This window comes from Marmota marmota, unplaced genomic scaffold (genome assembly GCF_001458135.2).
Source record: "Marmota marmota marmota unplaced genomic scaffold, marMar, whole genome shotgun sequence".
Taxonomy (NCBI): Eukaryota; Metazoa; Chordata; class Mammalia; order Rodentia; family Sciuridae; genus Marmota; species Marmota marmota.
The window spans coordinates 32,900,384-32,927,928 of record NW_026000026.1 but is presented as its reverse complement, the minus strand read 5'-3'; the positions used below and the strand labels follow the sequence as shown (position 1 = coordinate 32,927,928).

The window sequence follows — 27,545 nt, the reverse complement described above, 5'->3', positions numbered from 1 at the left end:
TATATTTCTAATATACGAAACATAGCTGCTTTGCAAAGTTCTCTCTAGGACAGTGGAAGATGTTATTTTACACACTCAGCATTCAACAGATTTAACTATTCAAACAGAGCTTGTTTCAAATATATTAGAGATTTCTGTTTTGTTTTTACTTTCCTGAAATTGAATGGCCGAAGACTGCCTTCTGGAGGTCAAGCACTTGATTGACAGCAGAGGTCTGGTCTGAGCAATCAGAAGGTATCAGGCAATGGTACAGACAGGAGGAGACAGAGGAATGCTGGGTGGGAAAACAGGCCAGAGGCTCTGGACTTGGGAGTCTTGTTGCATGTCAGAAGTGGAGTTTGAGGAGGCTGGGGATGAAGTGAATGGATGAGAGCCAGGGAAGGCAAATGATGGCAGGAGGTTGAGAAGGAGGTAGAGGAAATCAGGAGAGGGCACAAAGAATGTTGGAACTGTTTTGAGCGAGACAGACTTTTTCTTTGGGGTCTGGCATGCAGAAAACCTGCCAAGGCTCAGTCTTAAACTCAAGTAACCAGGTTGGTTAGAGGAAAAAAACTACTTTTAAGGTAAGGATTGCTTCCAACATTCTGCCATTACTTTTCAACACCCCTTAGCTCTTTTGGCAGATTCTCTCCATCCAGGTGTTCAGACAACCACCCTCCCATCCCCTGAATTGCAGGGTCACCCACATTGTAGTGATCATGGCACAATTTTCACAGGCCAGACTTTTCTCTCTCAATTTTTTTCTCCTTTTCCCAAATCTGGTTCCCTCTTTGCTGGTACCCTTGATCCTTGCTGGTGTTAATTTGACAACTGATTGGAACTGGGGTATCAATGACTGATAATGTTTTGCTCCCTCTCTGATCACATCAGTGCTCTTCCTAACACAGTTAAATGCAGATTCTAGTGGCATTGGGTAGGAGAGAGTTCTTTCCCGGATTCCTTCAAATTGCAGTTTATGACTTTGCTTATGAATAACGAGCAATCTTGAATGTGTGAACTTAGCTATTAAGAGTAGCTGTGGTTTAGGAGAAATAGAGGGGAGGAAGAAGACTGCTGGAGGGAAGAGTCCATTGGAAGCAGAGAAAGAAAACCTGTAGGTGTGGGGTGGGACCTAGATGAGAAGGTTTGGGGTTCATAGGCCAGTTTGGGGTGACAGACACAATATGTTTGAAGGACTTGGTGAATGGCTGAGGGTAACTTTGTAAGCCACTTTTCAAAACCAGGGGTTCAGCTAATGAATTGTTCCAGGATGCATTTCTTTTCGCCTGCTCTGAGAGTGCAGCCCAGCCTCCATTCTGCTCTTGTTCATTGGTTCAGTTAGGAGTCCGGGGGATGGAAAAGGTTGCTTAGGTGTCAGCCAAGACACTCCCTCTGCTTGAGGGAGAGGGAGCTGCCAGCCCGACTATCCGTTTCCTGCCAGCTTAAGGAGCTTATGACTCAGATTCAAGCAAAACACTATACTGAAGCAAAAGAAGAGGGAGGGAACCTCAGCTCAGATGAAGGCTCCTGGGCCAAACTGCATCACTGAAACATTCAACTCGGGGGAACCCTTCGCACCAGAGGGATCTCTGATTTTCGTAATTGTTCTCTGTTCTGAAAACACACACCTGTGCACAGACACAAACTGCCTTTTCCTCTTGCTCACACTCACACATTTCTTCCTGAGCTGGAGTTCTAGGCTGTCTCACCCTCCTGCAGGAACAGCTTCTCTGAGAGGCTAGTGTGATTATTATTAAGCCTCTCTCCCATTCTGTGATAGCAGAAAAGTCCCCGCCAGATGTTATGATTCAGCTGATGTCTCCAGTTGTCCCTCCTTGCCTCCTGTCAGCCTTGTTTCCAGTGCTCACAGAGGGAGGTGACCGGGGAAGACTACCGACATTTCTTGGGAATAGCACGAAACCCAGACGCATGTGTTTCAAAGTCCTCTGTGGTTTCAGTAGCTTCCTGGATATTGCTCTGGTGGCTGAGTCGCTGCCAATGTTGACTTGCTGGTCATCTGAAAGCCAAACTCTACCCCTGAGGAAAGGTCCTGGATGAGTGGAGAGATCGCGAGTCTTTCATTTCCTTCCTCCTTCCATTACTCATGGACAGGCCCACCCCTCATCTCTTTTCAGTTATCTTCTGTGAGTAAACATTAGTCATTTCCCTCTAAGCGCCTTATCCCCATGTACTGAAAAGGAATGCGTGGTGTCTTGGATAGAAGTTCAAAGTACCCATTATAGTTTAGATCTTAAATTTCGTCCAAGGACCTATATGTTAAAGGCTTGAGCGTCCTGCTTGGCACTATTCGGAGGAGACAGAAATTTTAGAGGTGGGTCCTAGTGGGATTAGAGGTGTGCCCTTTTAGAGGACTGTGGGACCCCAGTTGTTCTCTCTTGTGTCCTTGTCATAAGATGAGCAGTTTGACTCCACCACATCCTGCTACCTTGATGTGCTGCCTTGTCACAGACCCCAAATGATAGGATTAATAGATCATGGGCTGGAACCACCAAAATGATGAACCAAAATAAACTCCCCCCCCTCATTTTAAGTTAATTTATGTCACATATTTTTAAAATAGCAATGGGAAGCTGGCTGATACAGTACTATAAGCATTGTGGTTAAATGGCATTTAGTATAACTCCTTCATGCATGAGAATATATAATATGCATGATCTTCCTAAAATTTAAACTTTATCCATGTCACTAATGTTAAGAAATCCTACAGGCTCTCATAGTCAACTGCATAGGACCTTAACCCCCTTTGGAAATATTACTGATCTGGGTCCAGCTTAAGTCTCTAGTCTCACCTCATTGGTATCACTCCTCTGTCCATTGGATGGACTGATCTACTTTATCACCCAATTCAACCTGATCACTGTTCTATTTTAAATCCTTCTTCTAACATCTGTTAAATCCCAACAATTTTTGAAATCCAAGGCCAAGTCAATAAATTATCTTTATTGGAGGAAAAAGAAGAAGAAGGAGGAAGACAAGATTAAGATGGAATAAGAAGACAGAAAAATAAGTGTGTTGACGTTTGACAGGAATCTCAAATGTGATTTAATGTTCCTTACAAAAGTCTAGCATTATCGTAGGAGTTCTTTATGAATACCCTCCTCCCTTCTGCATTTTGAGAAGCTCAAAATATGAGTTATGAGTGTACCAAGTGCTGTCAAAAAATAATATTACCTTCATTCTGGAATGTGATTATATTTTTTATACTGATGTCTATTTGGGAAATAAAATTCAGATAAGACGGTGATTTAGTGGGCATGGATAGAAGGCAATGTAGGTAAGTTTGCAGAACTAAATGCTGGTTACAGATGAGACTGATAGTTGTATCTCCATTATTATTATTATTATTATTATTATTATTATTATTATTATCATCCTCCTTCTCCTCCTCCTCCTCCTCCTCCTCCTTCTTCTTCTTCTTAAGTTTGACACAAGTATATCTCCACCTTGTGCTGACAGAATACTATGCAGTCAGTAAAAGTGATGGCGGAATTGTTTTTGAGGAGATACATTATGCTTTAGTGGAGAGAAATTTAACAGTATAATATTTAAAATCCTTATGAAATTTCATACTGCCTGAGAGAAGAATTCCATTTTTATTTCACTTAGCATTATATTCTCTAACTATCCATTTACCATTTCAGAAAAAAATTTTAAAGTTTATTTAAAAAGAAGTACAATGATATTAAGGTTATATATCAGTGTTATTTATAGTAGCTAAAACTTGTCCCTGAGTTATGTAATGAATATCATAAGTTTATAAACGGTTTAGCTCTGGGATAAATGTGTTTTGTTGCTATTATTTGCTAAGTATCTCTAGTTATATCCTACATTTGTGTTTGGCCTTGCCCACACCAAGCAAGGTGACACTTTACTTTTTTTATTATTAAATTATTTATTTATTCTAATTTGTTATACACGATGGCAGAATGCAATTCATTTCATATTATATAGAGAGGGCACAATTTTTCAAGTCACTGATTGTACACAAAGCATTTCACACCATTCATGTCTTCATACATGTACTTAGGGTAATGATGTCTAACTCATTCCACCATCATTCCTACCCCATTGCTCCCTCCTTTCCCCTCCCTCCAATTTGCCCTATCTCTAATTTCCTTCATTCCTCCCATGCCCCCTCCCCCTTATGAGTCAGCATCTTCATATCAAAGAAAACATTTGGCCTTTGTTTTTTTGGGATAGGCTTACTTCACTTAGCATTATATTTTCCAACTCCATCCATTTACCTGAAAATGCCATGATTTTATTCTTTTTTAATGCTGAGTAAAGTTCTATTGTGTATGTGTATATATATATCAAAGTTTCCCAATCCATTCATCTACTGAAGGGCATCTGTGTTGGTTCCACAACTTAGCTATTGTGAATTGTGCTGCTATAAACATTGATGTGGCTGTGTCCCTGTAGTATGCTATTTTTAAGTCCTTTGGGTGTAGACAGAGGAGTGGGATAGCTGGATCAAATGGTGGTTCCATTCCAAGTTTTCCAAGGAATCTCCTTACTGCTTTCTAGATTGGTGGCACCAATTTGCAGTTCCACCAGCAAAGAATGAGTATGCCTTTTTTGAGCACATTTCTCATTGGGTGCATATGGATCTAAATTGTACTAGAGAGAGGTTCTCAAGGTTAAAGCTGTGAGGTTCTAAGGCAGACACACTGCTCTCTCTTCTCTAGGACACTCACACTAACTTCTGGGAACTAGCCAGGCCTATATGGGGAGGTCTTCTGTAACTCATTATCGGTGAATTTCACTGTTTAATGAGGTGCCCAGTTATAAGAAGAACCATCCACTAGCCCATAGTTGGGTTTTTTTTTTTTTTTTTTACAAGACTCTGATGCCTATCAATTTTATGTAGTATTTTGTCTCTAGCAGCTTCTCAGTAAATATTTGCTGGTTAATAATTAGTCTACTATGTTTGTAGACAGTTGTATTTTACTTTGTCCAGGATATGTAGTCAGGAGTTTAGAGTTGATGGCTAAAATTTTTCAATGTTTCAGGTCAAGAATAAAATTGTTGGAGAGAGGGCTATAGGTAAATGGTAAGGTACACACAGGGGTTTTTTTTATTCACTTAAAAATATATTTGAGTTAATCAAAGAAACTTCAGATCTATTAAACAAATCCTTTCTTATTTTATAACAAATTTAAGGCTCATCAAGGTTGACTTGCCCCATTCAAATCAAAGAATTGATCAGAGACAAAACAGGGCTGTAATCTACCTCCTTTAACTCCCAGGCAGAGGGAAGTCATCCTATTCAACCATGGTAATTGTAAACTAGTTAGAGTGTAATTGAAAACTCAGCTACTTAATTTTTATGTTTCATGATGGTCTCCTAGGAGCCAATAGAACATCAGCACAAGAGTTAGGCAATTTCTTTCTTTTGGCCAAATATTTATGTTCAAAGTTCTTTATGTTCATTATAATATTAAGTAAAGAATAAACAGTGCCATGGTTACCATGGAGTTAGACTAAAATTTCAACATATGCTCTTGGAGGGGATTGACCCAACCACTTCAGATGTAACTCCAAGGTAAAGATTGCGGTAAGGATGACTCCTCTCAAGAAGTAAGCTTTTGTGAACTTTGGGCATCAAAGTTGCAAAGTCATCTCATACATTTATTTATTTTGGGCTAAATGAAAATATTGTATGATTAGACTGGCTGATACCATGGAGGTAAAAGAAACAGTCTTAATTTTTTCCTATTTTTTTCATTCTTTTCTCCTCCTCTTTCTTCTTTGATACAGAGTGTACAAAACTACTTTTATGGCAACTTTTGGGTAAATTTTGTTCTTCTCATTTAAACATGAATCATCCAAAGAAATATTATTTGGAAACATTTTGGAATAATACTAACACAACATGGTTTCAAGAATGATAGAATGCACTTGATGCTGAGTCATTTAAGATTGGTATCTTTTATGTAGTTAAAAGAGTTTTGTGATGAAAGTGAAATTTTAGAATTCTTTTAAGTTTAAAAGGTAGATGGGACATGGATTTTTTTGAGGAATTACTAAGCAAATTTTTGGCAGACACCTGAGATACTGTGACTAAAGTCATTTATAATGTTCTCCACTCCTCTTAACCTCTGTACTCTAGAAGAAACACTGTGGGCTGAATATGATAGCCAGCCTCCAATGGCCCCCAATGACTCTTTCTTCTAATATTTATGATCTGGTATAATTCTCTCCATGCTGAATCATTCAGGGCTCACCCAGGTGTCCAATATAATATGGTAGAAGTGACAGTGTGAGACATTTAAGGCTAGGTCATAAAGTTATTACAACTTTCGCCTTAATATCTTGGATCTCTTATTCTGCCAGAGTTCAGCCATTCATGGTAGGAAAACTCAACCACTCCCAAGGAGAGGGATCAATCTGCCAGTCATTTGCATGAACTTTAAAATGGATTAATCAATAAGATTGAGTTTTCAAATGGCCCTAGCCCCTACTAACATCTGACTACAACCTCATGAGAGATTCTGAATCAGAACTACTCAAGTTAGTTGCTCTTGAATTCCTGGCCTCTAGAAACTCTAAGTGATAACTAATGCTTATTGTTTATTTTAAGACATTTAATTTTGTAATGATTTGGTTCATAGTAACAATTATTACAGCAGGGCTCTTTTAAACCCTGTTTTTTTGTTTGTTTGTTTGTTTTTGGTAAAGCAATCAATTTGGGGCATATTTATAGATGATTCTAGAACATAGTGAGAGAGCTGCATTTGTTTCTACCCTAAATTACATTGGCTACCATGTGAGCTAAGTATTAAAGGTCAAGACAAGACTGTAATGTCTTTAAAACTTTAGTTTTTCATTATGTCTTAACAAGTAACTTGACAGCATTTGACAATGTTCGGTATGTGCATTGTCCAGTATGGTGGCCACTAATCATAGTTGGCTATTGGGTCCTTGACTTATACCTAGTATACCTGAAGGACTGAATTCTAAATTTTATTTAGCTTTAAATTTTGTCCACCATATTGATAGATCTATTCAATTTCTGGGAAGCATAGAGAGAGGACAAAAATATCCTGTTTTGTAAGCTTTGAATTGAGAAAGGGTAGAAATTAAATAAGGGGAGCAGTTTATCTATGATGTAGTCAATTAAAATCATTCTTATATTACCACCAAATATGTGTCTTTTGAGTGGAATGATGGAATCTGGTCATTTGTAGCAAAATGAATGAAACTAGACATTTTGTTAAATCATCTCATCTTGGAGGTTGGCTACCATGCTCAGCCCACAAGGCAATGGATCATAAAGGACTGTGAAATCCAAGATGTATTTGAACTAAGATTCTCTAACATCAAAGAAGCTTGTATGAGGATTGGAGAAAGATTTTGAGATGTTGTGAAAGCCCAGTGGTCCCCATGGTTCCCAATGAGCTGCTTTCCGGAATGTATCTGGCCAAGCCAACCGCCATCTTTTCTGTTTGCTCAATCTTATCAAGTGATCGCATACTACAAAATCATCTCAGCAAGAGTTCCACGTTATGTACCAAAAATATCATCTATTTATAGCATCAATTATTTTAAAACCAAGCACCAGGAGTCATATTTTCATGCGATTAAATATCCTATAGTTATTTTATAAAATCTTGAAATGGATATGTATTTATAATTAACAGGGTTTTTTTGAGTGTTTAATAGATATTTGTGAATGTATTTACATTCCAATTTTAATATGCTCCTTCTTACAAGCACGTCTTTTACCTCAAAGAATTATGAGACAATGAAAAAATGGGGAAATGATAGATGTAAAAAAAATTTCAACGAGGATCTCTTTATTTTTGAAGCAAGAGTCAGATGTACACTGATATTTCATTTAAATCTCCATTAACCTGCTGAGAAGATAGTTTCCTGTAGAGCACTGGAGGAGAAGATGTAACTCTAGAAAAGTGAGGATAATGTTTGAAATGCAAAGTCAATAAAACAGACATTATTCCACTGACCTCTTGAGGTCTGTCTGAAGATCATTCTAATTCTGAAGATTGAAGGATGTGTTCTTAAAGATTCTAGAGGAAGAGCTGAACTCTTTTTTATTCCTTTTCCTTGTCTTACTTCCCAGATTCCTCCTACCCTGTTTACTACCTGGATTCACCTTCAATATGAACTGTGTTTGAATGCTATTTCTGGGGGAATCTAAGTTAAAATCTTAAGTTTTAAAGGACATTTAACATAAGTGTTTCTTGGAAATACATTAACAATTTACAAAGAGAAAACTGAAGAATTGTGTCAGTATCCTTTATTATGGAAAAGTTTGTTTGTTTGTTTGTTTTTAAACTGGGACAAATAAACTGAGTCTGTAGGAAGTGTTGAGTAATTGAGTGAGTTTGAGACCTGAGGTTTACCTGAATTAAATCTCATTCCTCACTCAGACAACTGAATAGCAACTAACCAAATAATGCAATTAACAAATAAGCAAATGATCTGAACAGACGTATTTTGCAAAAGAAGATATACAAATGGCTAGAAAGTATCTGAAAAAATGCCCAACATCATTAGTTGTCAAAGAAATGCCAACCAAAACCACAAGAGGAAAATGCTCATCTCAATACTAATATAATACTGAAAAGAATTGAAGTCATTATGTCCAAGAGCTACCTGTACATTCATATTTATTGTGGACTCTTCCCAAAAACCAACATAGAGAATCAATCAAGATGTCCATCAATGTAGGAATGGGTAAAAATGAGATATATACACACATAATGGAATATTATTCAGTGATAGAAAGGATGGGGTCATCATTTGTAGCAAAATGAATGAAACTAGAGGACATTTTGTTAAATGTAATAAACCAGTCACAGAAATACCAATGCTACACGTCCTCATTTTTGGAAGTTAAAAAGTGTTGATCACATAGAAGTAGAGAGTAAATAGAGGTCACGAGAAGACAGGGAGGGAAGTTTAAAGGGACATAGTAATTGGGTGGATAATGGGTGCCAAAACATCATTGTGGGGGAAGTAGTTCTAAATGTTATATGGCATAATAAATAAGGCAACTATAGTCTATGACAGTTAATTATATGTTTAAGAATACTAAAAAAGAAGAGATAGAAGATTCCCAATGCATGGGAATGATACCATCCCAGGAGATGGACATGTTAATTAACTAATTTGATCCTTACACATTGTATACATGTATCAAATTACAACTCAATAAATAAGTACAAATATATGTCAATTTTAAAGTAAAATAAAAAATCTTATTCCTTGTTCAACATATTTCTATGTAGTTGGCTTGAATTTAGATATTGCAGATACAACCTTGAGCAAGGTAGGCAAAGTCTACCCTCATACTCAGGAGACAACAGAAAATTGCAAGTAAAGTGAACAGTCAATGAACTCGTAGAGCAGTTTGTTGTATGGAAAAATAGAACAGAATAACTGCATAATTTATTAATTATTAACTGATTTATTAATTCCTCTAGAGCATATTTATAACCTACCAGTATAAGATAGTTAAACGCCAATTTCTAAGAAACATCAAACCACATGATTTCTAATAGAAGTTTAAAAGATGAATATTATATATTGGCTTTCAAAAATGGTGATAAAAATTGAACAAAAGGATCGTTGTCTTTTTTTCAGTTTAATACAATTTTCTAGAATGAATTATCATGCTTGTAATTTATACAACTTTGAAAAATACTATAGATAATCTCTAGGAGCTTCCATATATTCATTCAAAACAAATGATGCCAAATTCACATGATTTTCCATTTCATTATAACCTCCAGAGAACAGGAAATCCCAAGGATCAAACACATTTTAATTACATCAATGCATCTGAAAATATCTTTGTTGAGAATTTCATGGTTAAGTAGTGAATTGAGTGATAGAACTGTTGATTTTAGTGACTTGAACATATGCTTGCTGTGTGTTAGTGAAAAGCTGTGTAGTTTTCTAATGGAATTTGAGTATAGTTTTAGTTCTTTGGGCTCAATATTCCTATTGATAATTTTGATAAAGTTTTAAAAGGGAGAATGTCTAGGTGGGATGCCTAGCCAAACCAATAAGTGATTGACACAACAAAAAGGTGATGTCAACTAACAGAGACACACTGGTCCAAAACCAGTGAAATGAGATTAAGCAGAAACAAGTTTCAAGTTCTGTTTAGGTTCAGCAAGTCAGCCACATGAGAGTGAGCTGGCTTGGCCATAGTACAGATGGCAAAGTTCTGGGATTTCCATTTGATGACAACCATAAAATAAGCCAATAGTATGATGTGGCTGTTAGGAAAATAGACTAGCACAATCTTAGGTTGCATTAGTGAAATATTGTGTCTAGCACAATGGAAGCAGTAGAAAAGAACATTTCACCAAATTCTATCCTAGTAAGCTGACTTATGGAATAAAGTGTCAAATTCCTTGCATTATATTTTAGGACTTCTCTAACTGAAATGTGTTTGGAGGAAGGCACACAGAATTCTGAAAAAAAATTATCTTTTCAGGCAAATCTGTATACAAACCATTATTTTCCTATAGGAGAAAAGATCAAACAGATATTTTCAGGGTGCCTTTGTTGGTGTTTAAGAAATCAGAGAGGGTTCATCTAGACTATAAGTTTGAAGTTAGAATGAGATACTTACCCTAACATGAAGAAAAAAGTAGTGTTTGCCAACACATGGCTAACATGTGAGAGGGGATCCCTTGTACTAAAATCTTTTAGTCCAAAAGATTCATCCAGAGTGAAAATTCAGATCAATTAGCTTATCATTTTTCTATCCTACATTAAAAAATTGCTCTGAAATTTCTAGGGTTAAAACATTTTTATTTTGCTCATGCTGTTATGGCTCAGGACCTTAGATTATTTTTTCATTTGAAGTGTCTCCAGAAATGGCAGTAATATACCTAATGGAGCTAGACCCACATGAAGAATTTACTGGGTTGGATGCCTAAGGTGGCTCTCTTACCTGACTGAAAGGTTTTTCTGGCAGTTGGCTGAGAGCTCAGTTAGTGTTGCCAACTAGGGCATGTACCTGTGGCCTCTTTCTTTGCCCTCAAATTCCTTACAGCATGTTTGCTTCAGAGTAGCTGGGATTCTTGCATAGCAGCTCAGAGATTTAAAATCATATGTCTCAGTGCACCTGGCAGAAGCTGTGTTACCCTAATGGTATAGCCTTAGAACCCATGCTACTCATTTCCTCTATATTATTGCTTTTCCAAGTGAATCAGTGTCCATATAGATGCTTAGGGGAGGCATATCCATTTTGATGGAAGGAATGGCCAAAATTTCTGGACATTTATAAAAGCTACCACAGATGACTTCTTAAGTAACTTCCAACTTGAAGTCTCTGATTTTATGAAATTTATTTATTTTTTTAATTTTTTTTTTTTTAGTTATACATGGGCACAATATCTTTATTTTGTTTATTTATTTTTATGTGGTGCTGAGGATTGAACCCAGGTTCTCACACGTGTCAGGCAGGCGCTCTACCGCTGAGCCACAACCCCAGCCCTGATTTTATGAAATTTATTGGCTAGGAATTTGCTGCATTTTAAACATTTGAGATTTATAACTGGAGTTTCTTGAAATTATTTATTGAGACTATCAAAAAGGATTTTTAGTTTGACTTACACACAAACACATATTTGATATTGTGAGAAATACACAATTAAAATTGAGTTCTGTCAAGTAACTTAATGAAAATTATGACTATAAATGCATAAATAAAACTCTAAAGCATTTTGACAAATCAGGAGAATTCATCTGGTGTAGGCCAGGAGAGAGGCCATGATTCGATTTGCATACAGTTGACAGGTGTAGACAATCTTGGATGTCTACACTTGTCTTGTTGGATAGAAATATCTTCTGAAAATTAAATTTGCCTACTGTGTTAGGTAACAGATTAAACTTGGAGTGTTGTGCCTTATAGGCATATGAAGTTATGCTCATCTAGACAGAGACTTAACCCTCAGAAGAATCTCTATTTTAGAAACTACTAAAACAGAGTATATGAGCTGGCTCTTGTTACTCATCTTTTTCTTAATTTCTAAAGGACTTGATCTAGGTCTAACTATTGCTTTCATTAGTCCACTAGAATTTATCATGCCCTTTGGGTCCTCCTGATAGCTGACCCTGGGCATGACTTCTGCTTCTATAACTAGTTTTTAGCATTTTTTCCTATTTTCTAATGGTATCTGACCCTTGACCCAACCTGGATTTGTTTTTGCGTTCCAAGAAGGTGCTGACAGGTCTACCCACCCTCATCATATTGCTTAGATCCACCTATCATAAATTATCCTTCCAAAATTTTAGTGTGGGGCTTTGCTTCTCATAGCTTTTTTCCCCCCTGGGGAAAAGCATGTATGTTTTCACTGAACAATCCTTAAGGAACCAAATTCTGATGGAATTAGACCTGAATTTTTTCTTGATGTTTCCCATTTCTTTTATTCCTTTCCTATGAATAATAGAAATTAACAACTTGTCTTTTCCAGTATTTATTTTCCCCATTTGATTCTAAAAATTCATTATCTTCTTTCTCATCTATTAGTGGTTTTAAAAGATATTTGCAGAATATTATGCAGAATTCCTGATTGTTGTTCCCAAAGGGAACTCAGACATAACTTTCAAAGAAACTTTCATTAAAAACATGTAATCTGCTGCCTGTTCAGTAAACAGTTTTCATGTTTTCACATTTTGACCTCACTTTCATTTCAGATTCTACTTCTATTCACTGAACCAAAATAGGAGATCTTCATGAAGCACTGACTGCAGCAACATTAAAAAAAATTCAGAACAAATCATTTCCCATAAAATAATAGCTCAATCAAGACTGCCCATTGGTATCTCAAGGGCTGTGAAGAGTCATAAGAGTACAAAGTGGAAACTATCAATAAATGGTAACATGGATAAACAAAATACTGGTTTTCTGATTTTGTAATGAGACTCATATCTCATTCCTCATTCTTTTCTCCTCTTTAAACAACATCAAAAAAAATCACTCACAAAATGCTACACAACAATGCCTGCAAGAAGTACAAATCCACTTCTTCACCAATGTTCTTCCCTGTGGAGGATCTCCACCCCAGACTGATTTTAAACTTTTCCCGGCCTTTCACATAAGGCCCAGTTTGCAGTAACCCAATTGTGTCAGATGTATCAATCCATCCAGGTATTAGTCCAGAGTTTAGGCCAACATTTGGCCAATGTCTGCAAAGTCCAAACAGATTATTTATTTTGTTGGAAGCTGAAGCAGAGCTGAAATAAGGTTTGAGTTTTTGTGCCATTTTTTTTTTAAATCGGAGACTTTTCTGTTGTCAAATGTTCAGTGATGAAGGAAGAAAGCAAAATAAGGTCGTCTTATTTTTCAGCCAAAAGTATACTCTTAGGACAGCATCAATGATACATCATTGCATGATTCTTGACTTATTACTACTAGTTATGACCATTCTGCCACCATAGCCAAGGGGATGTCAAAAGAAGATGCAGAGCAGAGTCTCATGGATCATTCTAGCTCCATAAGTTTGGGGTGCTTAACTAGACTATAGAATTTCCACCTGAAAAATATTTGGTCATTTTGGTCTTGACCAAAGCTTGTCATTTCATTGCCTCAGGGAAGCAAGTTATGGATTTATATCTGAGTCAGGGGTTACTCATGACAAGAAGTAACTTTAAAAGATGAAAACAGTGTGTCAATAACTTTTGTGCACTTTACAGAAGATTGCAAAAAATGTAGTCATGTTTATTTTGAAAAAATAAAGAAAAATGTTAATTTTCAAGTGGTGGCAAAGTCTTGGTCAATTAAAAAATGTTTTGCTGATAGGGTGTACTTATTTTTTTCCAGAAAATAAACACATGAATAAAGCACACAATAAATAACATAGCAACAATAGTAAGAGTTAAAAAAAAAAAGAAGAAAAATATGGTCCTGGATTAAATTCTGATAAAATATATCTGTATCTATTTCTAAGAGTTTTAATGTAAGTATAATAAATATATACTACTTTAAAAAGTTAAATGGATCTCATTTTATATTGTATCTAATATGTATTTTTCTACCTAATCTATTTTTCATGTTACAATTTTCTAAGCATATTATTTCTATTACTTATATGATATTTCATTTTAAATATTCAGTGACTACATTTTAAGCTAGAATGTATTATTAAATACTTAGATTTTTTCTACCATTTAAAAAAATTAATGGATAGTTCTTTGGTAAACAAGGTCATACATTGAGCTTTAAGTAACTACAGGATTTCCCATTGCCTATAGGATTGTTTTTACTATAGCTCATAATTCCCCCAATGTCTCAGCTGAGTAGTCAATCTGTTATTTCAGCTTTCTTCCATCGGGACACCTTGTAGGAGTATAGTTCCTGAGCCTCCTTTTTGAGGTCATGTGACTGGTTTTGATCTTTTACCCTGTTTTGCTAACCATGATAATTGTTAACCTTCAGATAGTTGACTGCTTTACCTAACTGTGTTTCAGAGTAAGAAGAATAGCAGTAGAACTATCTGGAGCAAAATCAACTCAAATGGCTATGAAGTGTGAGGCAGCAATAACTCAGTGGTTTAAACCTTTGAGATATTAGAATTACTTGTTACTGTAGCATAGCATATCCTGTCCTGACTGATGCACTGCCCTTTATTTTCTACATTCCTTTTCTTCATTATGTTATCTGTACACATCATTACACTTCTTGGTCTTTTTTGCTTTTTTCCCCCCTTGTAAATGTTTACTTACTCAATTGCTTAGGGCTCAGTGCAACCTAAGAAGTTTTGGCAAAATTTTGTTACAATTCAGCTTACTCCTACAGGCATTTCAACTCTATATAAATAATTCTGGTGCTTACTAAAATTATAGTTTTACATTTGTTTTAGTCAGCTTTTTTGACACAGTGACCAAAAGACCTGACAAGAACGATTTTAAAGGAAGAAAAATTTATTTGGTGCTTACTATTTCAGAGATCTCAGTCCATAGATAGCCAACTTCATTGTTCTGGGCTCAAGATGAGGCAAAACATTATGGTGGAAGGGTGTGGAGGAAGAAAGTGCTCAGGACATGGCAATCAGGAAGCAGAGAGATTTCTATTCATCAGGGACAAAATATAAACCCCAAAGGCACATACCCAGTGACCTACCTCCTCCATTCACACTCTATATTCCTATAGTTATAAATCAGTTAATCCATATCAGAGGATTAATCCACTGATTAGGTTATAACTCTCATAACTGAATCATTTCACTTTTGAGAATTAATGTATTGACTCACACATGAGATTTGGGGGGATAACTCATACCTAAAATTATAACAACATTGTTTATTAGTCTGCCTATTTTTTGGTCTTCTAGGTAAAAAATACTTGTATCTTATAGATCGTAACTACTGTGAGAGGGACATCTGTAAAGTGCTGCATACATACAGGCACTCAATAAATTGTTTAGTGAATGAAAAAATGTTGAGGCATATTTTCTAATTTTTTTTTGCCACACTGATCTCTGAAAAAGCCTGTTACCATATTGCATCAAAGTGGCTGTTATGGTTTGGATATGAGGTGAACCCAAAAGGTCCTGTTATTCTAGGAGTTTTCAGAGGTAAATAATCAAATTATAATTGTTGTAATTAATCAGAGGATTAAGCCATTTAATGGATTAATAAGTAGAATGGACTATCTGGCTTGTAACTATAGGCAGTTGGGTTGTGGCTGGAGGAAGTATGCCACTGGGGTGTGCCTTTGGGTTTGTATTTTCTCACTGGTTCCATGTTCTCCCTGGTCTGTCTGTCTGTCTGTCTCTGTCTCTCTCTCTTTTTCTCAGTTTTCTAGAAACTTTGCTCTGAGCAGCTTTCCTCCACCACTCTTTTCCGCCATGATATTCTGCCTCAATTCAGGCCAAAAGCAATGGATTCCACCAACCATGGACTAAACTTCTGAACCATGAGTCAAAATAAACTTTTCCTCCTTTAAGTTGCTCTTGTTGGATGTTTTGGTCACAGTGATGACACAGTGGCCATTCTTCTTTATCAATAGCTTACACATTTTAGAGACAAAAATATCTCATTGCTCATTGTTTTGCTTTTAACTTCTTCTAAAAGGATAAAATATTTATATTGTCTCATTTAACATTTGTATCTCTAGTGGCTTATTCATATTCTTTGCTCAATTTGCATTGTGTTTCTACTACTTATAATCAAAAAGTACTGAGTGATTTAAAACAGTGGGTAAATGAAGGTTTGTCCTTCCCTGTAGACATTGTGTTTTCTCTCTAGATTTCTGTCTTTTTCTGATACTCTCTAGAACATTCTCAGAATGCCAACATCACTGAACTTCAGAATATTAATGTTATTTAATGTAGTAATAAGGTAACATTTTGACTCCTACTCTACTAATTTTTCTTCTGTATCATGTCTTCAGAAATCCCTGAAAAGATCCATGTGACTAACAGGACAATATTTGGACATTGCATGGTTTATGGTTGAGCAAAATAATTAAGTCACTAATTTCTTAGAACCCTGATACAAACATCTTGTTTAGCTGTGGTTTAACCAAACTAACTAAACTCAGTCATGTAAGCACAAACCAAAGCAATGGAAAGAGTGGCCCTATCTTGTGCTATGATATTTATGACATGACATTCCAAGAACTGGTCTTATTTGTTTTCTACATTCTGGACTCAAACAATTCAAAATGTGAAAAAACTCATTTATCCATGCTCCATGGTTCCCATATCTCATCAATTTATATTCTGGCTTTCTATCAGGGGGCCTTCTGAAATATTCACAAAAGATAATATTCAGCCTTATAAAATATATTCTGTTCTCTTTGGATAGATAATGAATGTTAATTTCAGGTATATTTGATTTCTTAATGAAAAAAGCTGTTTTTTTTTTCTTTTATGATCACAAAATGTGTATGCACATACCTTTCTAATTTGATTATGACATCTACCTAACAGTCCCAGTGGAACAACCTTTGCAGTATTGAACCTCATTGCAGTCTTGCTCTCCATACAAAAGGAAATATTATTCTTTTCTCTGATACTTGTGATGTTTTCCCTCCAAAATTTGGTTTTGTTCAATTCATTACTCTATGTCAGTTAACTGCATTTTCAGATTGACTATACCGTCTGTTATAGAGGTATGTTGGAGGGATTATTAATAAATGTCTCTCATATATATTATATATTGTGTCAGAAAGCAGATACCTGCGGAGAGGACCAATACCAGTGTTTAGCAGATTCATTTCACTGTCTTGGTGTATGCCTGAGTTCACCTGCCTTGTCACAATCACAATATCCTTTGCTTCATGTCGGGCTGGTCCACAATATATTACTGTTCCATGTACCACACATATGTGCCACAGATGGCCATTTTTAATTTCAGAACTCAACTGTAATAAATTCAGCACATTAATATTTGGCTAAGATGAAGTGCTGGGAGACTATCATGGGAAACCCATCACTCAAGTTCATCTCTAACCAGGCAGTGGGGATTCCATTGCGACAAAATCAACCTTTGTGTTGCCTTCTCCTTAGCCCCACAGCCCTTTCTCTTTCTTTGTGGGTAAGATGTAAATCTAGTCCACATGCTAACATTTGCTTACAAGCTGTGCAAAAGAAGTCAGGGTTTTGGTATTTGGTTAAAATAGATCCTTTGGGGAATCATGCTAATAGCTGTGTAAGTCAGAGTGGAATCTGGCTTTCTTTTTGCTTTTTATTAGGACTCAGTATTTATTTGACTTATTTTATTTTTTTATTGGTCAGTGGAAAGCAGTCCAATCAGCAGTATCATTTCTAGTGAAATCACTTGTTGAAGACATAATACCATGGCTGGTGGGAAATATGACAAGAGAGAAGACAATGTCCTCAGATGGGGTCATGGTAGGAAGATGTCAAATAAAATTGGGCAAAGCGATTATGAAATACATGCATTAAGATTGATGTGTGATTGGTGGATATGTGACTGAGTGAGAGAAGGTAACTAAGGACTAAGGTAGATAGGAAAAAGATGAACAGGAAGACGGGCTCTTAGGAACAGTGAGAAGAACATTACTTTGTTAGGGAAGGACAATCTCCATGAAGTTTCTTTCACTTTTTAAAAAAAAACTTGCCTTGGATGTAACCCAGAATCCTCAGAGAGCATCTCTTTTCCTGGAATCTTCCAATGCCAGGAAAGTCTCTTCTCAGGCCCTGTGTATCTCAGAGTTGGGAGTTGGTAGTGGTGTCCATCTTGCTACTTCCAAAAGAACTTGGCAACTGGCCTGACATATCGTCTTCGTCACAATTCCTGCTCTGATTTTATGCCTCAGCATCATCCACATCTTTTCTTCCAAATTGCCTTAGCTGCCCCTCCCTGCAGTCACCCTTTGGATGTTGCCAAACCTAGAACAACTATGATTTCCTTTCCTCTCAGTTATGCAGTAAAGCACAATGTTGTCCAGTTTCAGATTTTTTTTGTTCAACCTGAAACATGACTCACTGTCATTATTCTCTATCTTCCTAGACTTCTATCTATTCTTTTTTATAATCCCACCATTTTTTCTTTATCTCTTTCCATTTATAGTTTATATTTTCATGTTTATTATTACAATTTTTTTCTTGCATATAGCCAATCTACTTGTTCTTCTGTTATTCAGACTTACCTGGTAATATCTCAGTTCTTGTTAATCCCTTTTCCTTACCTTCTTTGTACTTACATCAGGATAACATTGTAGCTATATCATCTCTTAAGTTTTACATTTCTGATCACCAGTCTCAATAGTTTCTGTTTCAGTTTATAATCTGCTCAGAGTTATATAATTCATGATCATCATTTAAATACATGTCCACTATTCTCCAGTGTCTAAGCTCCCCTCATCCTTAGTATCAAATGGTGTACCTTCCAAGTAGTCCCATACTTCCACCTGTATTTTGTATCCTAACCCTTCCTTTCATCTCACTAACATTTAATTTTTAGTCCTTTCTCCCTTGAATATTTATTGTGGCTTTCCCCCATTGTCCTTAAGTAGGCTTAAATTTTCTGTGTTAAATATTAATTAAGTAATCCACTATCCTCTAGCTGTAACCCTATCACTTTCTTTCCCTTTCCTGTTTCCAAGAGTTGATTTTATGGGTTAACTTGGCTAGGGTACACTAATGAGTTGTTTGATTAAACATTAGCATAGATGTTGCTATAAAAGCATTTTGTAGATGTGATTAAGATTGACAATCCACTGACTTTGTGTGTGGCACATTACCCTCCATAAAGTAGGTTCCAGTTCACGGTCAGCTAGTGGTCTGGTCTTACTTTTTATGATGACCATTTAAAATCATCTCTACTCTTCTCAAGGCCTAACCTCTCTTCTTCCTTAGTATCAGACAATGTCACTTCTAATTAGTGATCATTAAGGACCAGGATGGAGGTTTCCCCAGGAAGAAGGAAAGTTATTTGTAGCCTGAAGTAGCAATTCTGCCTGAGTTTCCAGCCGATCCAGTTGCTTAATGGATTTACCAACCATCAGACTTATCAACATCTTAATCATGTCAGCCAATTTCTCAAAAGAAATTTCCAAGAGATTGGGAGAGACAGAGAGAGAGAGAGAGAGAGAGAGAGAGAGAGAGAGAGAGAGAGAGAACTGATAGGTTCTATTGATTCTGTTTCTCTAGAAAACCCTAATAGAGTACCAAACTTTCAGAAATATCCCATGACTGATATCAGACAAAATAGGAGAATACACAAAGAGACATAGAGGAAAGCTATATGAATACAAAAGTACAGACTGCATTGGACATCAAAGATTGCTATGACTACCAGAAACTCAGAAATTGGGAATGGATGCTACCTTAGAAATTCTGGAAGGGGCTAACCCTGTTGACTTCTTGCTTTTAGACTTCTGGCTTCCAGAATTGTGAGAGAAGAAGTTTCTGTTGCTTTAACCCACCAAGTTTTGGTAATCTGTTATAGCAGTCCTGAGATTGCAAAAATAATCTTCATATAAATGTGTAGTCACATTTACATATTCAAAAAGCATTGTGAAATATTGGCATCAATATTAGGTTATTATGTATTTCTCTATCTCCCTGTCCCTCTCTCTCGATTTTAAAATTTTCAGTGCTGGGGATTGAACTGAGAGCCTCATAGCATGCTAGGTTAGCACTCTACCACTGAACAACATCTCCAGCACTGATGATGTATTTCTTTTAAGTAGTAACTTGTACTACTAATCAAATTTTATAAAATTACTTAAAATTTAAATTTTTAGTAATCCTCATATGCAATATATAATAGGCTACCATTTAAGCTACAGACATTTTATTTATAAAAGGTGAATTAAAGAATTATAAAATTTAAAAAATATGGTTATAAAACTATGAGAGGAGAGAACATAATTTGTTGACCGATGGGATATCATGGTTTATTAGAGAATAAATGTTCATTAGAACAGATTCTGAAATTTATGTTGCTTATTATAAAACTGCTTTTGTGATCTGATGATTAGAATATTACCATTTTGGATTAGAGATCAGGTGGTCTGTTTTTCTAAAAGTTGTATTTATTTCTAAAAGGTATACAGAAGGACAGTTGGATTGGCATTCCATTTTCAAACCAAGAACACTTCTATAATTTCTTCATTCATGTTACATTAAAAGATAAATTATATAAAGACACTGTTGTATTACATCTTTACAATAATTTATTTCCCAAGAGCTAACATTATTACATTATTTTGCTTCAGTCTTCAAATATTTTAGTTAGAAGATTTCAATATCCCAATTTGGTGCTGATCATGTTGAGAAAGGTTTATATGATTAATAAAATTTGTGTGATCTTCTTATTATNATTCAAATATTTGGGTAGGGAGAGCCTTTTTTTTTTTTTTTTTTGAGGGGTGGTGGTGGGTACTGGGGATTAAACTCAGGGGCACTCGACCACTGAGCCACATCCCAGCCTTATTTTGTCTTTTCACAGGGTCTCACTGAGTTGCTTAGAGCCTCACCAAACTGCTGAGGCTGGCTTTGAACTTTTGATACTTCTGTCTCAGCCTCCAGAGAGAGCCACTGGAATTATAGGTATGTGCCACCACACCCGGCTCTCATCTGTTCTTTAAATCATTGTAACAAAAGATTTACCTTTGAGATTCATATCTCTAATAAATGCATTTGTAGGAGCTTCCTTTCTATTGATTATTTACTGTCATTCTAATGTGCTGTGTTAGTGTTTCTCAGGATAACACTTTGAAAAAATTGAAGTTAGACCCACTCTCATGGAAGTTGTAGTTTAGTGGAGAGGGAGGATTATGTAAAATAATTCTGAACAATTTAATGTTGAATGTGAAGAACAAGTTAGGTAATATGATATGCACATAACTTGTTTAGAATTGAGTGGAAGAGACTATTTCCATTGATGTAATTTGAGCATACCTTTGCATTTTAACTACTTTATCACTCTTGTGTGTATGGCCATTTAAGTCCCAAATTTTTATTGAATAAGTGGATCTTAGGGCAGTAATTCACTTTTTAATTAATTTTTAAATACCACCAAGTTTTTATGTTATTACTTATAATATTTCAATTCTAGTGCATTTGGTTTTTGCATAACATTTATTACTAAATACTGCTTATGAGTGCATATCAAGGTTAATTACATATTTTTGTTCAGTATAAAAACATACAAAGAGAAAAGTAATAAAATGATTCAAGTATGCCAATATGAAGAAAATATCAACTGTATTAACAGTGAATATTTTTATTTTTCTGAATTAAGTGTGATCCTTTTTTTTTTTTTTTGGCAGTACTGGGGATTGAACTCAGGGTAGCTTTATCATCATGTTACACCCCAGCCCTTTTTACTTTATGAGAGGGTCTCACTAAGTTCCCTAGGCTCACCTTGAACTTGTGATCCTCCTGCCTCAGCCTCTCCGGTTACTGGGATTAGATATGTCGGCTCCTGTTCCTGATCATCAGGTGTCATCTTAATGGCAGTAATGCCAGTAGGTGAATTGAAGGAATCCTGAGATATCAATTATCTTCATGTGATGTGAGGATATTTTGATGCCAAAATAAGTCCTACTGCAATACTGAATATAGACTGTGAATGTGAATATGTATTCCTTCATACAATTAAAAGAAGGGAATTAAAGACTCACTTGCAAAGTTTTTACATAGCTTAGTGTTTGTATAGTAAAGTGTTTCCAAGGAGTGTGGGTGCACCATACATCATACTTTGAGAATTCCCACAGATGATTTGTGAGCATGTCCAGTGCTCACATGGAGCATTGGAAAAATTAACATCTATGGGTTTGTATCCAGTCTGGACAATGCTAGGCACTTGTCACAATCTTGGCCCCAAATGCAGTTTCTGGGAGGTACAGATTCAGGAAACATTACTGAGTTTTTCCAGTGTCCATGGACCGCTGTCTGCTTTACTGAGTCAGAGTTCTGGAGGAGCTGGGCATCAGCTAGTGAATCCTGGCTTTCCACTGCAGAGTGGGGCCACATCTCTGGTCAGCTGAAAGAAGAAGAGAACCATGCCTGTTTTGAGACCTCTCTGGGGAATATTTCACAAACTCATCATTCATTCTTGTGTCAAGAGTCTTGCCCTCATTAAGGAATTCTTTCTTGTGTCTATTCTCTGAGGTTTTAGGCTAAGCCTGCTTTCACTGTTACCTTCCAGTAAAGATGAGCAAAAACTGATTATCAAATAATCATGGCCATTTAGCCCCTTTAACTTTTTCCCCCTCTGGTTTACAAAATAGTCTCAGGTGCTTTCATGTTCTTGAGATTATCAATCTATCTCAGAGATATATTGTATATATGTGTATTATATACATATACACATGTGTGTATATATGTGTGCATATATAAATATTCATGTGTATATATGTGTGTATATATAAGATATATATACATGAATATATGTGTGTGTGTGTATGTATATATCAGAAATCTGGAACATCATTACAGTTTTGTAAGACAAAGCTTTAGTATTGAAAAAGGAGTTTAATTGGAGGCCAAATACCCATGAGAAATTAGATGTCTTTATGCACAAGCTGATGTTCTCACCTCTATAAACTCCCCCTCGGACCTCTAGCACAACTCCTAGCATTTCTAAAATGCAAACTTTAGAAAGGTCAGAGTTTAGAGAAGTGTGGTTATTTGGAGAAAGAGGGCAGTTAGGAGAAAAGCAAATTATTTTATTATTTTTAAGCCTTCAGAATGAGAATGAAAACTAGGCAGGGTTTCCCATGCCACTCAGGAGGGCATGTGCTACACCGCCTGTCCTTCCCTATGCAGAAGTATAAACATAGTTGAGTTTGTGGTCACTCAGGGGTTTTGGTCATGCAAACACTAATCGTTATGGTGATCCACTGTTAGTTCCAGCACAAAATATTAACAGTGATAAAATCTGTTGGCTCTGATGTGTGCACCCTTCAAATGTGGTCAAAGACAACACTCCTTACCTCCTTAAACACCCTCTCTGTGCCTTTATTTATAAAACTAACAGAGTCGGCACCACTGGGAGATTCTAATGTGAAGTGCACTTTGCAAAGGGCCTTATATAAATCACATAATTTAAATCTCTCAACAATGTTAACAGGTGGGTCTTGTTCTCCCTACATTTTAATGATGAGAACATGGAGACATAGAAAATAAGGTAACTTTCCCACTGTCAATACCTAAATATTCAAAAGGCTGTGGGTTTCTAAAAAAAAATTATTTATTTATTCTAATTAGGTATATATGACAGCAGAATACATTTTGATTCCTTGTACAAAATTACAGCACAACTTTTCATTTCTCTGGTTGTACACTATGTAGTGTCACACCATATGTGTAGTCATACATGTACCTAGGGTAATGATGTCCATCTCTTTACACCATGTTTCTTAACAAAGCTGTGTTTTTAATCCATAAAATAAGTGCATTGCCTTCTCTTTTTTTCTGCTTGTTGAAATCTTTCCTGTTTGTGGTAGATTCATTGTAAAAAAAAATGTCGCATCTCCAGCAATTAGAGAAATGCAAATCAAAACTATTCTAAGATTTCATCTCACTCCAGTCAGAATGGCAATTACCAAGAATACAAACAACAATAAGTATTGGTGAGGATGTGGGGGGAAAGGCACACTCATACACAGCTGGTGGCACTGCAAATTGGTGCAACTAATCTGGAAAACAGTATGGAGATTGCTTAGAAAGCTTGGAATGAAACCACCATTCAACACAGCTATCCCAAGCCTTGGTCTATCAGAATACCATGACACAGCCACATCAATGTTTATAATAGCTTAATTCCCAGTACATAAACTGTGAAACCAACCTAGATGCCCTTCAATAGGTGAATGGATAAAGAAACTGTGGTATACATACACAATGAAATATTACTCAGCATTAAAAGAGAATAAAATTATGGCATTTGAACGCAATATTGGGCTAAGTGAAGTAAGCCAATCCCAAAACACCAAATGCTGAACGTTCTCCCTGATAAGTAGATGCTGATCCATAATGGGGGGAGGGAGAATGGGAAGAATGGATGAATTTTGGATTGGGCAAAGTGGGGGGAGAGGAGGGGCCATGAGGGTAAGTAAGATGGTAGAATGAGATGGACTTCATTATCCTAGGTACATGTATGATTGCAAAAATGATGTGATTCTACATGGTGTTCAACCAGAGAAATGAAAAGTTGTGCTCTATTTGTGTACAATGAAACAAAATGCATTCTACTGTCATGTATAACAAACTAGAAAAACATTTTAAAATGTTAATATAAAAAATTGTTGCAATTTTTACTCTTCTCTATATTCAGATCATTTGAAATGTTATACTATAGATTTTTTCTGTTCAACAGATGGGATTCGATCCTCTATTCCTCCAGCCTTGTTATTGCTTTTTTTTCCAATAGAATGGAGCAGAATCCACAGTGTGGCAGTTTCAAGCCCAGGGTTTCAGAGGTATTGGGCTCTTCTGCTATTTCCCTCAGAATTGTGTTGCTGTGTGAACAAGCCCCAGTTAGCCAGCTGGAGACTGCGATACCTGGTGGGAGGAATCCCAGCTGTCTCATCCAAGGGTTTCCTAGCTCAGCCTGCAGCTCTCCATGGGAGAACCCAGCCTAGATCAGTAGAGCCTGCAGGTGACAACAGGTGCATGAGTGAGCCTGTAAGAGACCACAAGAATTGTCTCCAAACAACTTGAGGACATTAATGAGTCATTATTGTTTTAAATCATTGAGTGTTGGAGAATTTTCTTGTATAACCAAGTGAATATACATCATTATTTAAATCATAAGTCAGATGCTTAATATCCCATGTAATTTTTCTCTATCCCTCCACATAGAAGTGATTCTGCCTGTCATGTCTTTTTCCTTTAATTTTTATTACTAACTTGTTTTTGCAATTTGTCATTTCATAAATTACTCATGATGTTCAAGGATTTAAAACTTCAATTATTTGAAGTAGTGCAAGCTCAAGGCAATGCCATTATTTTTATTCCTATACAACTTCTTGCAGGATTGCAGCTCAGTGGGATAGTGTTTGCCTAGCATGCCTGAGGCCCTGGGTTTGATCCTAAGTACTAAAAGATTACTGTTTGGCATTACATAAAATTACTTATATTAAGTATACTAATACTACACTGAATCAAAACTGTAGGGCTAGGTTTAAATCCAGCAGATCTCTGTAATCTAAATCTCAAAGAAGACCTTCATGAAATTACTGAAGCTAAGCAAATATGTTATCTGGTTCAACATGAATTTCTGCCTGATCTTATGGGAAGCTCCCGATCATGAATTGTACCACACTGTTGGTTCCACTTTGAGGCAAATGACTTGTCTACCCTATGCAGGTGTCCATGGGAGTGTGTGGGGTGTGTGTGTCTGTGTGTTAGTGTGTGTGTGTGTGTGTGCCTTCTAACCTTTAGCAGAAGAAGGAGCTTTGAGTCATTAACTCTTAGATCAAGGGATTGATACATTGGCCCACTGAAGGGCATCTGGCATGGCACCTTGAGCTCTTTCTAAAGTTTATTTGGGAAAAAAATTAAATCACATATTTTCCTTGTCCAGGAACTCACAAACTTAAGAAAGTTAGCCACATCCACATAGTCTAGGGAACAAGAAAGAATAATCAATAACAAAGAGAATATGTTTGTATTTATCCATATATATATATATATATATATATATATGAGAAATAAGAGGATGTATAATATAAAACATATATCTGTACATATATGCATGCATGTATATAATACATATATACACATATAGATACACATACATAAATATTGGTAAACAATATCTATATACACACACATATATTCCATATTATATACATATAATAAAATCTGTAAGATGTACCAAAATATATATTGTGATTATCAAAGATTTATGGTATTAAAGAAATTTTTGTTTCCTTCATACTTTTTCAATTTTCAAAACTTCCTTAGTTGAGCATATGTAGATGCAATAATTACAAAGAATAAGATAACTGATGGAGAGAATAATGTTGATTATTTTTTTTATTTTTGTTCCATTACATGTAACATGAGTAGGTTGGACAAGTATTTCAGAAATTTTCCAGATCGTAGTTTTTGGGATTTTTGAGTCAATATGAATTCCATGATATAACGTGTCTAAAAATACCTAGAGGGATAAGAGTTATAGGTGAAGAATAAATAAGAAGCTTCTCTTTAACCATCAAGTGGCAGATCAGGAACAAAGAGTCTCAAGGGTTGCTCCATTTACAGTAAGAGGAAAACTTTTCAGTTTTTACTGAAAACTACACTTAGTGGTTTTTATTATTGTTTGCAATGGGGTTTTTCCACTCTAGTTAAAAACACCTAAAATGAGAAGAGCCTGCATGATTACTTCCTGGTCAACTTGAAAGGACAAGTGGAAATTTTCACAAGACACTACTCTGCAGCGGAGAGGAAACCAGGAGGTAAATGGGTGGAGAACAACCAGAGTTGAGGTGTCCATGATCCAAAGTCTTAGAATCAAATGGAAAACCCCATGCACAGAGATGGCTTCAGAAAGACATATCTACCTTGTCTCCCAGAATTTAATCCTATCTAGAAGCTTCAGACCATATGTTTCTTATAAATCTGAAAGACAAACACTGAATTATTTATTTAGCCACCCCACTTGGAAGTCTTATGAGACAGCTAAAGCTTAATATGGCCAAAACAGAGCCCTTAGTTTCCCCCTTTATGCCTGGCTCTCCTCCGCCTTTTCCATCTCTGCAAATGGCACTACCATCGACCTAGTTACTACAGCCAGAAGCCTGAGAGTCATTCTTGACTTCTTCTTTTCCCTCATATTCCACATCCAATTCATCAGCAGATCCTGTCAATTCTCTCTCCAACATGTACCTCATGCCCATCTATTTTTTCTTTATTTTGAGAACCCCTGTTCTATCTAAATCATGACCATGTTTACCTGGACTTCTGGAATACTCTCCAGATTGTTTCTTTCATTTCCTACAATAGCTCCTACTGTTTTTTTCCAGAGTGCTGCCACAGGGAGTTTTAAAAAATTCAAATGAAGTTTATGTTGCTTCTCCATTTACACTCACTGTTGTTATAATGTTATAGCTTGGACAAATGTTCTCCAAA

General features: G+C 36.1%; 1 long non-coding RNA gene across 2 annotated transcripts in view; it reads left to right on the top strand.

The window, feature by feature from the left end:
• LOC107139941 overlaps positions 1 to 13,937 on the top strand; it is a 34,005-nt gene extending 20,068 nt beyond the window's left edge. For both annotated transcript variants that reach the window (XR_001503223.2, XR_007350517.1), the window contains one exon: positions 12,682 to 13,937. This is a non-coding gene — a long non-coding RNA (uncharacterized LOC107139941). The remainder of the gene's footprint in view (positions 1 to 12,681) is intronic.
• Positions 13,938 to 27,545: the final 13,608 nt, after the last annotated feature.